Source organism: Argentina anserina, chromosome 7 (assembly GCF_933775445.1).
Source record: "Argentina anserina chromosome 7, drPotAnse1.1, whole genome shotgun sequence".
NCBI lineage: Eukaryota > Viridiplantae > Streptophyta > Magnoliopsida > Rosales > Rosaceae > Argentina > Argentina anserina.
Genome location: NC_065878.1, coordinates 2,381,869 through 2,399,120, shown reverse-complemented (window position 1 = coordinate 2,399,120; position 17,252 = coordinate 2,381,869). Strand labels below are relative to the sequence as shown.

General features: G+C 35.0%; 1 non-coding gene across 1 annotated transcript; it reads right to left on the bottom strand.

Annotated features, from left to right (window-relative positions):
• Positions 1–16,177: 16,177 nt before the first annotated feature.
• Positions 16,178–16,284, bottom strand: LOC126804288 (small nucleolar RNA R71). Its single transcript, XR_007673241.1, has one exon. It is a non-coding gene; the product is annotated as a small nucleolar RNA R71 (small nucleolar RNA).
• Positions 16,285–17,252: the final 968 nt, after the last annotated feature.

Below are 17,252 nucleotides of genomic sequence, written 5' to 3'. Positions count from 1 at the left end.
TTTATGGAAATTTATATTAAGGGATTATTCTACAATATACCTAAGGCATTCTTAGTTAATATATAGCATATGTCACATCCCGGAATTGGAACATGACAATATATTGGGATTTAAAAGGAGATTAGCAAGCAAACAAAGCGATTAGCTTTCGCTCAGACACTCACTAATGTGAACATGTAAGTAAAAGGTTTTCGACAAGATAAACATGTTCACGAAAAATAAATGATACTACTTTACATTTCCACGAAAATAAATAAATTTATACAACAAGAATACGGAAGGTAGTGCTAATGCCACCGGCCCAAATTGAACAAGTAGACAACTCAAGTTTTATATAAAAGTGGCAAGAATAACAAAATAAACAACCTCGGAAAACTTTACTCGAAAACATTGTTAATAAAGATAAGTATCAGATGGAAAAGGATGAACACGAATACTAACTCTCAAATAAGGCTCCTTGCTCCGAAATTAACAATCGGACCTGCAAGACAACTATCTTAGGGGTGAGCGTCGTCTTTGCTTGCCCAGTAGGGGCCAGCCCGCCCATGAGGTTTGAAAACCAAAATCAGGTTGAGGGTAGTTTAGTATAGAGAAAACCATTTATATAAAATAATGCAAGTTTGGGATAGAATCATGCTAAAATAGTTTGTGGAGTTTCAAAGGTAGGGTAAAGCAAATTCAACTTCAAGCAATGCTCGACCGATCCTAGCGACTAAATAGTTGAGGCCAACTACATGTCTGTTATAATAACAGAGTAGCGAGAGTGTCCATTTAAACGGAATGCCCTCAATAGTAAAGTATAAAATGGATCCAATAATAAATAGGGCATTGCCACTCCGGAGGTTCACGGTTATCGACACCGTAAGATTACCTAGAATACTAGGCTCTCGTCACTCTCAAATCAACACACGCGAGGATTCACTACTTACCCTATCTCCAAATCGTGCATAGTCTCGGGTTTTCGCAACATTTAATGCATCATAAATTATTCAACCGAGAACTAGACTATGCAATTTATTTAGCCCAAAATACAACATAAGAGGGTTGCTCCCCTACCTAGAATGACGTGCAGAATCCTAACCGTTATCCATATCAATAGAAATAGCTATTGTTGCTGCTCCACTGCTCGATCTCGTAGCGTCAATTCTGAATTTATGAATCATAAATGAGTCAATATCAAAGTCGAATATCGAAAATAAGTTGACTCAATCATTTTTCCTAGTTTGACCAGAAAGTCAATATTTGACTTTCCGTTGACCAAGTCTTTCATGGTTTGACCATGAATTGTTTACGTTTGACCAAGTTTGATCAATACTCGACTAAGTTAAACGAGTTCTCGATTCTCGAACCGGGCGAGAATCGGAACTATGGAAGAGTCGTAACTAATTGTTACGTTTAATTGTCGCCATGTTGAAATTATAATTTCACTAAGTTACCTTGGTTAAAAAGTAAAACCGTTAAAATCATTTAGTAAATAGTAAAAGGTAACTTAGGATAAAACCGTAAAAGTCAAACAGTAAAACAGTAATTTTCTGTCAGCGGTATTTTGATAATTTCACATCACAATAAAACAGTACAGGGTAAAAGTAAACAGTAAAAACCCCAAATTTCACCCTTATTACTCCGAACCTATTTCCAACCTCCCGAACTACTTCTGATCCATAAAAGGCAACATACAATTCACTCACAACTTCTCAACAATTCATCAACCACCATAATTGATAGAACATAAGTAAAGAGAGGGATATTGCAACCTCCACAAGTCATCGATTTCAAACCGTGGCTGCTGCACTCCTCGGATTCAACTCGAGCTGCTACCATTATCACAACAACACAACCAAGCTCGAGTTGCTACTTTGTTGCTCTAGCCTCCCTCCTAAGCTCACCTCGTCGCCAGAAACACAAGATTACGACAGATGAAAAACAGAGGAATACGATTTGCAGTTAATGCACAATCGAACTCAGAATCGAAGAGGACTAGGGATTACCGATTGCATGTCTCTATGTTTGCTGCGTATTCTGAATCCTCATCGAAAAAAGGGGCTTACGGTGATGACATAGCAGTGATCGAAGAACACAAAGGGGAAGATTTTGATCAGACTTAAACCGACCAAATCGAAGGTGAAATTGAGTTGGGTATGACAAGTAATGATTAAACTTACCAAAATTAGGGCTGAGAACTTTGTCGGAGCTGAAGAGCTCGCCGGAAAATCACCCAACGCATCCCTCTGTCTCAATTTCGATCTCACCGAATACGAAGGTGTTTGTATGATTGAAAGGTATGAAAAGGAAGAGGAAGGAGAGACGAGTTCAATGGTAAGGTTGCATGTTAGAGCTCTTACCGGAACGACGGCGGTAGGATGACGAAAATGGTGACGGTGGAGGAGAAGAGAGAGACCGAATGGTTCTCTGTGTCTCGACGAAGAAGAGAACAGAAAATGAGGGAGAGAGAGAGAGGGAACGCGAGGAAGAAAAGAAAAAAAGGACTTGAGCCCGGGTCTTGGGCTCGGGTCAAGTTGAAAAATTGGGCTTTGTCAAAAGCCTGAAAACAAATACCCAAAACTGAAAAATACTTTAAAACAAAATATAACTCTAGAAAATCGTAAAAACAAAACCGAGTTTCGGAAAAATATTCCGAGAACACTTCTGAGCATGTGGCGACATGTAATCTAATAACAACGTATTAAACTACGTTTTCGACACTTAACATAAATGTCGATTAATTACTCCTAAAGTGTCGGTAATCGAGATTAGAAATCTCGGGTCTTACAACATAAATATCATTTCATTCCATAAATTGAACGGAACAAACTAAAGTCTAAGATTCCATTAAGATTCATACATAACTACGACTAAATATACGCATCAAATCAAAGATTTAGGATTTTGATTAATTAAGGTTCATACTTCATAGGTAATTATGATTAGTTATATAAAATCTTCAGTTTAGCATATGAACAAAATATCTTTAATAATGCATTGATCGATCAATAATGAAACCAATGAAAAGATTCGGTTAATTATATATATATACATATGCATATGAATTGTAATATTTATTACCGCTAATATTATTATATTACATTCAAGTTCAAAAATAAATAAGCCTATCAAGACAAACCTTTACTATAGGGATTCATATCATGAAGGTTGAGTTTCTTTTATTCCATAAAGGTTCCTAGATGATTAAGATTAATTATGTTACTTCAATTTGTTATACAGTATGAACAAAAATCTTAAATATGAACATATATCTATATATATTTATATAAAAAGGTAAAGAAACAGTGATAATATTGGATATATATGGTATACTCATAATTATCGTGAATAGTATTTCATTCCATTGAAGTACTTTAACAATGTAAAAAAAAAGAGAACTAAAAAAAACTTAGAACTAAAGTAAACGGGTATGCATCCAATTAGAAGACATTACACAGATCGATTGCTAAAACCGTAGGATAGGCTCAGATCCAACGATCTGTATCCATCCTACACAACCAAATCACCTATTCTTCCTTCTTCCTTTCTTTATCTGTTGAAGAAAGTCTGAAACAAAATCATATCAAATAAGATCTTCCTTCCTCTTTCTTTTCCACTCTCTTCTCCCTTTGGATCTCCCATATCATATTATTTTAGATCCCTTCCTTCTCTTCATTTGTACCTCATTCTTTCTCACTACGTGCTCCCATTGGATCCCCAAAACCACCACTCCGACTACACGAGAAATGAAGAGAAGGTATGGGCTATTTTTTTGTGGCTACTTATTTGAATGAGTCTCGATTTGGCTCCACAGTGGAGGTTTAACTCGATTTGGGTTGTTGCCTGAAGTCAATGGTGGCAGTGATATTTGATGAGACCCAGTGGGCTGGTAGTGTTTTTCTTTGCAATAAACCCAGATCTTGGTTGTTGTCGTCTTGCCGAGCTCGATAGCATGATGGTGGTGATATTTAGTTTCAAAGATGGGAGAAGGAGCTAGTAATGGTGTTCGGTTATATGTTTATGGTGGTGGTGGTGATTTTGACGGCGTGAGAGTCGATAATAGCGACGATGGAGGGAGATGAAGGTGGCGGTGGAGGTCTCCTAATTATTGATCTAATTAACCAATAAATTGATATTTATTAATTAGTAACGAAAATACAATAAAAAACAATAATAGAGAATAAAAGAACAAAATCATTCATATGAAAATATAATACAAGAATTTATAATTTTCATTAACTAAGGTGACGAATATGATTTGTCGCTGAAGTATTAATATTTGTCACCTTATTTAATAGAGCACAAGAGTCAATTCGTCATCTTACTCTTTATTTAGGCGACGAATGACTTAATTTCGTCATCTAAGTATTTGGGTGACAGTGTCTACTTGACGGAACTTTGACAACGATGTTTTCATCATCTTATAGCTTTAGATGATGAAAATATAGTCTTAGGTGACGAAATATGTTTGTCATCTAAGAAAGTATTTCTGGTAGTGTAAGAACGTCGCAAAAAGTGCACCTATTAGGTTACTATCTTGCTGATGGTATCTACCCAGAGTGGGTGACGTTGGTACAATTCATAAGACAACTTGAGAATGGACAAGAGGAGTATTTTTGCACAAAACAAGAGGCATATCGCAAAGATGTGGAAATAGCTGAGGGCAAACAATTTTCGTGGCAAAAGCAGTGTATTTTCAACCACATAATTTTTCCGTCAAAAATATTATGAGAGGATAAATTTTATTTATGACGGACAATATGCCTTAAGAAATACATTACAACTTCGTTGGAGAAACAAAAAGTTTGGTGGGATGTTTTGGAAGCAATATTATTTCTGACCAAATTTTGCTTCGTCAATAAAAGTAATTTTATTTCTGAGGGCCAGTGAATTTTATTGGAAATGATTTCCTAATTTCGACGGCAACAAATAACCCCTTGGTAATGAATCAATATTTCTAACATGTAGCCGTCCTCGGAAATAGTTTTTACTTTGTAGTAGTTTTTACTTAGTATATATGTATACAAAGAGGAGAGCTAAACTCTAAACTCTAAATCCTAAACTCTACACTCTAAATTGTGAAACTAGTACACTAAACCTTATACTCTAAAACAATATATATATATATATATATATACAGTCCCTATCCAGAGTGAAGGTTCACTCTGAAGTTTCAGAGTGAAGTTCCAATTTTTGCACACTTTTCGGTCAAATTTTTACAGTATAAGTGATTCAATATTTAGGTATGCTATTCAAGATCATCTCTATAAAGTTTCATCCAATTTGACAATGATTTGAGTTTTCAAAATTGAGATTTACACGAACGGTTCACGTTGAACAGTTTTAATTCATTTATTGATTTAATCTAATTTCAATACCTTAACGATGTCCGAATTAGATGAAATTTTGTAGAGATGATCTTGAATAGCATACTTAAATATTGAATCGCTTGTACTGAAAAAATTTGACCGAAAAGTGTGCCAAAATTGAAACTTCACTCTGAAACTTCAGAGTGAACCTTCACTCTGGATAGGGACTGTATATATACATATATATATATATATATATATATATTAGTTATACCTTAGGATCGTACAAATCAAACATACACATATACACACATATGCACACAATTTTTATTGTCTGCTCGATCTCCATTTAAAGACTCGAAATTAATGCACCTTTATACAAGCCTAGTATCATAAATGTATAAATACATTCACTTTCTTAAAAGACGATTTAACACCTTATTTTTTAGAAGACTCAAAATGCTATAACTCGAAAGTTCCAGAGAAACCCATGTTGTTCATTGAGGCAGTAGATGAGTCTCTTCACGTTCTGTTATATATAACATCGTTTGACTGATTTAGTGCATACATTGTTTTCACCAAAGTTTGATACCTTAATTATCATAATTTTGGCTGAAATTTTACAGAGGTGATCTACATATTACTTTAAAAGTTGAACGGTTGAGATGTGAAAATGTAATCGAAAAGTTAGTGAATCAGATATCCCTTTAAAATACCCAAAAAATGGATCCCTTAGTGGAAGGGCCCTATATATAAACTTATTTTGATCGATCGTTAATCACCTATAAATTCTTAATTATACGGTATATAATTATCCCTCACACATGTGAATTCATATATAATGTAGTAGACATTGATCGGTCATATAAAATGTTGTAATCTCATGATCAAATAAGAATAGCTAGATGAAAAAAGACCAAGTAAAAGAGGACGTATTTACTAGGCATGAATGTTATGGACTATTTCTCATCATGTACGTATTTACTAAAGTAATAAAACCTATCCAGTTATTATATATTTAAATAATTTAACACACAAAAGAATTGGTTTTTCCCATAAATACCCTTTATAAACGCCTTGTATATATACCATAAATGTTAGGTTTATGAAACATGATAAACAACTAAAATATCAAAACAAATAAAAAAATAGAAAGGAAGATATATAGGATTTGGATTTAATTAACATGCCATAACAGGAGGGGATCTTATGGAAATCTCCTTCTCAACATTAAACTTATACCAAAAAGACTCATTCTCTTATTAAAAAGGACACCGAAGGACTCCTTATTTTCTTCTATATTAGTTAAAACTTCCTTTGATAACGTATCTACTCGTGCGTAGGTTTATCAAACCCAAAACTCATCTTTCTTCTTCATGTTCTACTGCAATGAAGGAAAATTGACACAAGATCTGAGAAGCTTTTGATTTAATTGGGCAAGATTACATGTATTTTCCATCTCTCCTTTCTCTCTATTTGTTTTCCTTTGTCATAGTAGCAGTGGCGGATCTAGGATGACTAAATTGGGGATGCTTGAAATTTTAAACCAAAGAAGAAGAAAATAGTGAAAATATCGATAGTGCCAAATAATTTTATTAATTGAAATAAAAATGGATACGACAAAAAAGTTAAATTATCTAAATTTAACTCTACGAGTCGATAGTTTCTCAAACTCTCTTATCACCTCATCATTACCTATAGACTCAGCATACTCTTTCTCAATATGAAGGACCATACAATCACCAAGAAACTCATCTCCCATCTTATTTCTAAGTTTATTCTTGATGATTTTCATAGCTAAAAATGCCCTTTCAGTTGTTGCCGTAGAAACAAGAATAGTCAAAACTAAACAAATCAATCTATAAAGCATAGGAAAAAATTCAGACTTCCTTGTTAGAACCAAAGTGTGGCACAAATCAGCAATGGATTCTAATTTCTGGAACTTTGGATCACGTCGCATATCTTTCTCATAATATGCACACTCTGATTGAAGAGTAAACATTTCACCATCATCAAAATCTTCAGAATAAAACTTTTTCACGAAATGTAGGCTTTTCGAACTCTATCTTGCTCATCCACTGGCCATTCCCAAATCGGACAACATAATCCAGAATCACATTGAAGAGCATTAATCCTATTTGGTGGCTCTAAAGGTTGAGAGTTGGGCAATGGAAAATGACTTGAAGGTTGTGGTTCATCATTAAAATTTGGAGAAGTAATAGAAGGAGTAGAATTCAAATTGGAACTTCCGGACTCAACATCCCTTGAAAACCAATAAGTAATTTCTTTTAATCGCTTCGATTTTGGCAGATGGTCTGACATTTTTTAGATCTTAGACTAATAACCTATAATCATTAAATACCAATGCATATATTAGACAACTATTAACATTATAGCTACCAAATTGATAAATGCACATAGCACAATTCGAAACAATTCAATATCACAACATCATGCTCATTACTGCCAATACTAGTTTTCAGTTTTCACAATAGATGAAATAACTACAATTATAAAACAAGCACATCTTCATCACTAAAGACACTAATTTCAAATCAGTAAACATTACTTTAAGAAGAAAACATCAATAAAATTTCTTACCTGCTCTATTGCTCAGTTTGTTAGAATGTTCGATGATGAATTGATGATTCTCTATATTCTGGTCTCTGGAACTGGAAGTAAATTATGTTAGGAAAATGAAGTAAATCAAGTAATAAATTACTAGATTTCCTATCTTGAATCACCATAAAATTAAAAAATCAGAAAAATTCAATATTACAAACTAAAAGTTAGATTTAGTGAGCTTACGAAGTTACGAGGAAGGACTAGACGAGAGGGAGTGAGAACGATCTTAATAAGGCCCTGAAACTTCTGGAATAAGACTTAGAATGATGCAGGAACAACACCCTTGCAAAATCACCACTCACCATCACCAGTCAGTCAGTCACCAGATTAAATTGTTGATGTAGGTCAGCGCCATGCTCCTACAGTGGTGGTCTGGTGGAGGACTAGAGGACCATATAAATGTAGGTGGAGGTAAGTCAGATTACTAGTTAAATTTGTGTTTGGGGACTCGGGGTCCTTCAGGAAGAAGAAGAAGAGTTGAAGAGGGGAATTAGGTGATTTCACTTAGGGTCTATTCTATTTTAATTATTCAGTATATGGTATAATACAATGGGGAAGTGGGGGTAATTTGGGGATGCTAACTCTACACACATCTAAAAAAAATTAGTACTGGGTGCTTTTTTTTCCCCTATTGGCTGGGGATGCTTGAGTCCCCCCACCTAACACATGAGATCCGCCCCTACATAGTAGTTAAGATTAATTTTTTTTTGTTATGGCAGATCGAATACCTCAACTGTTGATTCTGGTATGACCTACAAATTTGATATAATTGTTACTACCAATTGTCAAGTTCATAAAGCTATCTTATTGTTTTAAATATGGCGGCGTTTAATAGATCTATAATTCGACTTATTTAGCGAGTGGTCTTTATATGGTGGTGTATCCCTTATATCCCTTTGAAACTTATGCAAGGCATTGTTTATGTTTTTGTGTTATGGTCTTGGTTCTTGTAAGCATATATTGCCGATATACATACTAGTAATATTTTGGGTTGACTCACTTTGTTTTCGGTAGTTTTAAGCTTTTTGGTTGTTGTTTGGTTGGCTCTAGTGGCATTTCTAGGATTTTCTTTATTGATATGTTCAGTTCATAATAATACTGTTACAATTGAGTTTTACATGTAATTCCAAATTTAATTATATATCTTAGTATAAGTAGCGTTAATACTCTCATGTTCTTGCATTCTAACTTTTTTGTTTCATCATTTTCTATTCTTTCTCTTTAATAGGACGATATTGCAAAAAATTCAAGTACCCGACTTTGATGAAGATGATAGGGGTGAATATGATAATACTGAATATGATACTGATGAATGTGATGACGAAGATGACATGCATAATGACGATATAAATATAATGAGGCGAAGACTTATAAGAGATCGATTGAGGCGAAGACTTATATATATACCTTCATTACTTTGTTTGATTCAATTATAAAGACTAGCTTTGGACATGTACTAACTATATCTCTTTTGATTAAATTTAAAGTTTATTAATAAAAAAATTACTTTCATTCATCTACCATGTAGATTCTACCTATTTCAATTGAAGTTACAAAGTATATATTAAAACAACTCTTTGCTGATATATTAATTTTTTAACAAATAAATAAATTAAGCTCGTTAAAAAATCATTTTCGAGAGAACATTATTAATTTCCAAGGAAAATATGACCATAGAAAATTATATAATTTCGATGCGAAACCGTTGTTGGTTTTGCTTAATCTTATTTAAAATACTTTTTCCGAGCAATACTGTTCGTCAAAAATAAATTCTTAGAAAAAAAAATTTCTGACAAGTATCAAATTATTTCCAACGACTACTTTCTATCGGAAAAACTTTTTATCGTCTTGAATTGACATTAATTTCCGACCACAGAAAATATATTTGCAACCAATTCCTGTTGTCGAAAATAAGTCTTTTACCGAGGGCCGGTCAAAAAAAGACTATTTCTAACCAAGCTTTTTCCGACGACTACCGAGGGGACCTAACTGTCAGAAAAAGTCTTTTCCGAGGGGAAAATTGGTTTTTTCAACCAAATGCCTCCCTTAAAAATGAGAGTTTTTGTTGTAGTAATTTGGTATTTTACAAGCACAGTTTGCAATTGTTAGGCAACCTGCAAGAGGTTGGGATAAAGATTCATTATCGACAATTATGTTGGTTTACATCATACTTCATAACATAATTTAGGAGGATGAGCGAGATGACTACTATAATGGCGAGTGATGTTGATGACCCAAACCCAATTAGGTCAAGGAGAGCTCGAGCAAAGATTTATGATGGCCCAAGGTTACCCCGTGATCCAAGAACTGGGCAAATTACTATGGCAGATTACATGTCTCGCTACCAAAGGATACATATTAATATTAGGCATAGTAATGTCCAAAATGATCGTCAAACACGTTTGGTCAACAAGGAGATGAGGAGGTCAAGGTGTATGACTACATTGTTATTATAATAATTGATAATATATTGTCATAGTGTGAGTGTTCTTTAGTTTCTTTTTATGTCATTGTGTGTTGTATGTCTCACTTTCTTTAACTTTAATTGTGTGGATTGGCTAGTTTGTTTGGTTTCTATTGTAATAAATAAAAGTTCTTTCGCAATTTTACAAGTTATTTTAATATTTATTTTTTGATTGAAAATGTTACATAAATAAAAGTAATTTAACATGACCAATACATTAAGAAGGAGCCACTAATACAAAAGAAACTAATTTATATCAACTAAAACTCATTTTCTTCGAAATGACCGGCGGCATATATGGACAATAAGCATTCGAGGTTGAGCTAGTATTCGGAAACAACTCCCTTGCGCTTAGCTTTTCAAGTACTTCCTTTTTTTTGTCATCAAAATAAGCTTTGCTCTTTGGAGTAAAGTCAACGGTTTGCATCATTAAAATTGTTTCATCCCTATCTCTCTCTCATCGATCTTCCTTCATCTTCTCCCTTATTGCTTTTGCCTCTTCCGCCTTTGCATTATCTTCCACCAATCGATCAATGCGAGCTAATAACTTATCTTTAAAGGCATTCCTCTCATTTTCTTGGTCCTTGGCTTGCTTTCTTCTTGCGGCATTTCTTCCTATCGGCCTAAAAATTGGATCCCTAGATGAAGTCGGTGTTGGATTGTCACTTTTGATAGGATCATCGACATCATCTTCTAAGGACACCGGGAGATTTCTTTGTACCGGTGGTGGGCCAAAATTTTCTTTCAGTGATGCATTAAATGTTACCCAAGATTTTCACAATTCGTAGCAACTATGAAAAGCGAATGATTTTTCCTTCATGTCTTCCCTAAAAAAATCATCACCAAGGCGTTGCAATTACAATATTTTTAAGGAAATATATAAGAATAATAGATCAAGAAACAATATTTTCACATTATAAAAAAAACAAAACACAATGATATTGAAAAACAATACATAAAATTATGAAAAAGAATCTCACTTGATCTATATGATTCGCTCCACTTCGAAGCCTCCTTTCGGCACGTGTGAAGCATGAATGCCACTTATTCATATGTGGAAATATGTATTTTTGCTATCGAGACTTACAACTTTCATGATTTCTTGCATTTGGAGGATGGCCATGGAAGCGCTCGATATATTTTCACTCCACTTGATTCCAAATGCCATCCGACTTTTGCTAGTACCCTTCGTAAGATTTTGAGAGACTTTCATATATGCAACACAAAGAGCTTCATTCTTTTTGGTTGTCCAATTTACACCCTTGTTAGAAGGGGTGGACATATTTCAAAGAAGTAGAAGTGATAGAAGATGGTGTAGAAAGCAAATAAATAGAAGTAATGAAAAAGAAGTAGAAAGTGTGAGAAATTAGGAGGAGTTGATGGATGTATATATAGGCATTGTGAGGTTTCATTTTTTTTTTGCTTAATTTTTAAAATCTATCCGTTACTCATATGAAAACTTAAAAAAAAAAGTTCACAACGGCTACTTTGTCAACCACCATCTTAATTATGGTGCATAATTATCAACCCTTAAATACCAACGAACGCATATTTGTCACCGTTGGATTTTATTTGATTGAAAGGCACCATTGCAACTATATGCAGCCTTTGTTGATTCGTGTGGAGCCCAGAATGGCTAAAGGGCCAAACACATGGCCAAATCTAGCCCTTTCCCCTCCCATGTGGCCCTTTAGCTCTATTTTCCCAACACTATTGTAGACCATTTTTTGACAAAAAGTGAGATATGTGGCCCTTTAGCCCTATTACTGAAGATAGCATAAATGCCCATTACATTAGGGCTAAAAGGGTGAATCGGGCCTGTGATAATTCATATTTTAATTATAAAATTAAGAACATGAGTTCGTATTTGTAAAAATGTAGTCTTTATTTATATAACGAGCATTATATCTTAGCCTGTATAAATTATGGCTAATGTCATGAAGATATACTATTGTGTATGTATATTCTTAGACACAAGTAAACAATATATATATATATATATATATATATATAGGAGGGAGGGAGGGAAGGATTTGATTAATTTCAACGTGGGAAGATGACTGTTATCTCCCTCATTGACACGTACCTACCGAGATATGTCTCAAAATGACGTTATCCTCTTTCTCAGATGTAACTCACTGACCTGAGAGAAGACTGATTGTTATCTCTCTCTTTTGGAAAGGGAAAAGAGAAATTGGGGGGGGGGGGGGGGGGGAAGAGAAAAAATAAGGAAGAACTCTAGCAGAGAGAGAGAGAGAGAGAGAGAAGAGGAATCGATCTAGTCGATCCTCTTTCTTGACCGAGATTGTTATTCTACCAGAGAAGAGGGGGCAGATCGGGAAAATAGGTCTCCTTCTGTATGTGATTGAGAGTGGTCCTTAAAAAAGGCTCTACTAATTTTCTTAAAGCTAAATCTGGATTAATTTTAATCTGGGTGAGGGTGTTACAGGCCGGCCCTCGAAATAGGGTTAAATAGGGCCGAAAAGGGCCAAACATTACCTTATTTTGTTAAATTTAGCATATTGGTTTATACATTGACTACAAAAATTTCTTTTTATAATCATATTTTACAAATATATACACATTAAAATTAACTTTTTACATTTATAAATAAAAGTCTAGGCATTTATATTTATATATTATCTCTTTAAATCACACAAAACTAATTATTATTTCTCACAACAAATAGAAATATAGCTTACAAATCAATGACAAAAGATAATAATTTATATTGTATATAAAAATATGAGTTACATATTAAACTTTTTAATTATTACTAGGGCTTAAAAGAGCTGAATAGGGCGAGTTAGGCCTGGCCCTAAAGGACTCAATAGGGATAGGCCATAAAGTAGGGTTAGGTTTCATTTGCTCAATCTTTGCCCTAACTTATGTGAAAGAGGCTAGGGTCGGCCTGCTCTAATAGAGGGCCGGGCCGGACTTCGGCCCTAATAGGCAGGGTGGGTTTTAGTGTAGGCTATGGCCGAGAGGCCAAATGATGAGGCCATTTTAAGTGATAATTGAGTTGGTTGCTGATAGGAGCACAAAGTGTGATGTTCTTAATGTATATATACCATATTCTTACTATTTCTTACTCTCTATTTCGTGTGTTTTAGTTCTTTTTGTGTGAATAAGTGTTTACGCAGTGCTTATATCGAATATGAGTGAATTAATGATGAAATTGTGCTAACTGTTGTAAACCTATATTGAATTATGATTTCTTGTTCGACTAGGACTCTACTTTCCTATTTTCATTCTTTGTTATTTCTAACTTGTCAATCCTTTTCAGGAAAGACAATCCCTAGATGGACTAGGAGAGGAGAGGCCCTGTGACACATTCCAATTAGGAGAGCTTGATGTCGTGCAACCCAATGGAGACTTCCGATCAGATCCGGTTTTCTACACCAAGTTGGAGTTGGAGTTCAAGAATCAGAAACTATATCAAAGAAGATTTCAACTTACATATTCAATTATATCTCCTCATTGGCACGACATAGAGGTTGTTTTGTTCTCCTATATATAGAGGCACGGTACCACCATATTTTCATCATCAACCTTTCGCCAAGTATAGCTAAAGCTCTATCCAAAACACTACTCACCATCCTCAAAGCCATTCAAGCCGTAGACACCATCATCCTTTCATTCCATTTGATCTAAAGCGCTACGCCTAGGATCTTCATTCAAGTTGAAGCCGTGTTGCCTTGTTTTGATACTGTTAAGGAGGTTTACAAAGTGTAACTCGTTACTTCTTATATTATGTTTTCGGTTTAGATTCTTTGTATAATGTTGTGTTTTTTTTAGGTTAGTTCTGAATTTGTGGAAGACTATTATGTAATTTATGATTTTGCAAGATGTTATAAAGTACTTCTGATTTTATTCTTAGTGTTTTTGTTAACTTGTTAAAGTAAATGACATGCTTGACTTGTTAGTAATCACTAGAAATTAACCATGATCAGTTTGTTATCTAAGATGCGCTAAATAATTAGATAAAAGATGAATAACTAAAGTTGTAGGATTGAGATTGACATTTTACCTTGTAATTTCTAAGCGCTAAAATAGGATTACTAGGCCATGTTTCGAATTAGAGATGCGCTAAGCTATCTAGCTCGACATTAGGTTGTTGTTTGTTTACTCAATATTTGTCCGCTAAGGCTCGGTGTTTACATAGGATGAGAATATGATTTCGAAGCTACTTGTGTCTTTTGTTTGGTTATGTTTGTGTGTTGGTTGGTTGATCACTTGTACATAGTAGTTTAGGTTTTATATTTCTGTTCTTGATCCGAAACTATCAAGTCTTTTATCTCTTTTGTGAATTTATTGTTCTTTGGTTTGTGATTCAGTCCCTGGTTGGATCCTTGGTTTGTAACGATACCCTCTTACTTTATACTACTAACGATGCTTACATGGTTAATATTGATGTCGGGTAATCGAACTGATCAAATGACGTCGTTGCCGAGATCTAACTTTATGGATCCCTAATCTTTTAATTTTGAATTCACTGTTCATATTGTAAATTTGTATATGCTTATCTTATTTTGTTGTAACATATAGTAATTATATCTTAGGTTGTTGTTTTGATGGTTGAATGAATGATTCTTGTAGGTTGTAAATCGAACAGAATAGGTAAAGTCCATTTTGTTAATATTAGCCTTAACCCCTCATGTTAGCTTATAGGATTTCATGAGTTTGAGGGCGGTTTTTATTAACCCTTGGATATTTGTCTAACACCCAAGGTTGAGTCCAGCTGAGTAAGAGGCACCCTCTTTCATTACTCTGATGCATCGGATCAAAACTGAATCTCAAAGAACTACAGACTGACATATATCTCGGTGATGGAGTCGATGGGGAGTTCGGTCTCCGTAGTTCAACAAATGAGTCCTACCATGTTCAATATCTCTAAATTAGCTATTTGACCTTCTGAAACAAAGACTCAAACTTGTGTCTAGGCCTCCATACTTAGGCCGCACATCCACCTCGGTTCACAATTTAGAATCAATCGATCGTTTAATCGTCTGAACAAAAAAATGAAATTGTGAATTGTATGAACTTTAAAAATGTAAAGAAAGACCTTTGTAACTTTGTAAAAGTGTTGTATGCCTCCTCTCAAAGTGTTGCCGTGTATATGACAAAGAGGGGCACGTTTCTTGCTTTCATGTTGTATTCTTTGATTCTAACTTTCTAACTTTCATTTCAAAAACCATGAATGTCTGCTCCGCTGTTTCTAGAAAAATGCAAGAGCTTAATGATCGAATTCAAAGACTTAAGGACGCACAAACATCTTGTTCTGACGTCTCTCTTTCAGAAGAGAGGCTTTTGGATTTTGAAGGATCACAAGCAACTCAATCTTAAACTCCTCACCTAGATCAGAAGAGGATGAAGACTTTCAGTTTCCCTTTCGTTTTGATTCAGACCTAGACACGATAGGTGATATAGTTCTAGCTGCGTCAATGGCACTCAAGGAAGCGTTCATTCCGACCACACAATTGTCCCCTTCATGCATTGTCTACAATCCAGCTGATGGAGCTTTCTCCATACCGGTTCAATTACTTGGGTAATTGCCAAAGTACTCAAGTTCTTCAACATAGGATCCTAATGTTCATCTTAAAGAGTTTCTAGATATATGCAAATTGCAATATATTAATAATCTAACCCCTAAAGGCCTGAAGTTACTTTTATTCCCTTTTCTCTTAAGAATGATGCTAAACGTTGGTTATACTCTTTGCCTGCAGGAATTATCACTACATGGAATGAGATGACCAAGAAGTTCCTAAAACAATTCTTCCATTCTCAATTAACGAAAAGACTTAGGAGGGAAATTCATAATTTCACTTAAAAGGATGGTGATTCACTCTATGAGGCATGAGAGGAGTTTCAGGAACTACAAAGAAAGTGCCCTCACCAGGGATTTTCATTGGATGACTTGGTGTCATTCTTCTATGAAGGACTCGATACCACAAACAAGAGCACGGTGGATTCTGCATGTGGATGCACTTTTATGAGCAAGACCGGCCAACAAGCATATCAATTGATCGACAATTTGGCAGACAACAATTGCCAATTCAGTTCTAAGGATAAGAGAATAGGAAAGGGCCATGACATTTATGAAGTGGATACAGGGAACCAAATGGCTACATTTGAGAGAAAGTTTGACGTCTTAGTCAAGGCATTTAGTGGTTCCAACGACAATGTTAATGTGTGTGTATATCTTCGTATTCTGATCATGCAACTGAGAATTGTCCCAATGGTGCTATGTCTGAAGAAGAATTGAACTTCATGGGGCAATAAAGGCAGAGGTATGATCCATTCTCAAACACATACAACCCTAGACTTAGAGATCATCTCAACTTTTGTTTGAGCAACAATGGTCAAACCAACAGTGCTCAAGCTGAAGGACAATTCCGTCCTCCAAATTTGTTTGTGAGGCCTCAGGTACCTCAAGTTTCGTTCCCCCTATTGCTAATAATTCAAACAATACTAGTGCTTCTACTCTTAACTATGATGAACTCTTGAAGTCCCTTGCTCAAGGGCAACATAATTTCAGAACTGCTACTCCAGCCATTGTTACAGGTCAACAAGCTCATTCACAAGATATATCTAAGCTCAAGAACCAAATGGGACAAGTGATTGAATTCATGGGAAAGATTCAAGAAGGTGGTAAGTTGCCGAGCCAAACTCAGCCTAATCCTAGCATTGAGCTTTGGACACTCCAACATCACCAACAAAGAAGGCCGTGCCTTCTGAGGTAAAGGATGCCGAGCCAAATATTCTAAATGACCTTGAGAAGGACCCAGCTACCTCCAAGGCTAATCATGTCGTGCCTATTCCCCATAGTGATCATGTCGTGCATGATCAATGTAAGGATTCTAACTCTAGTG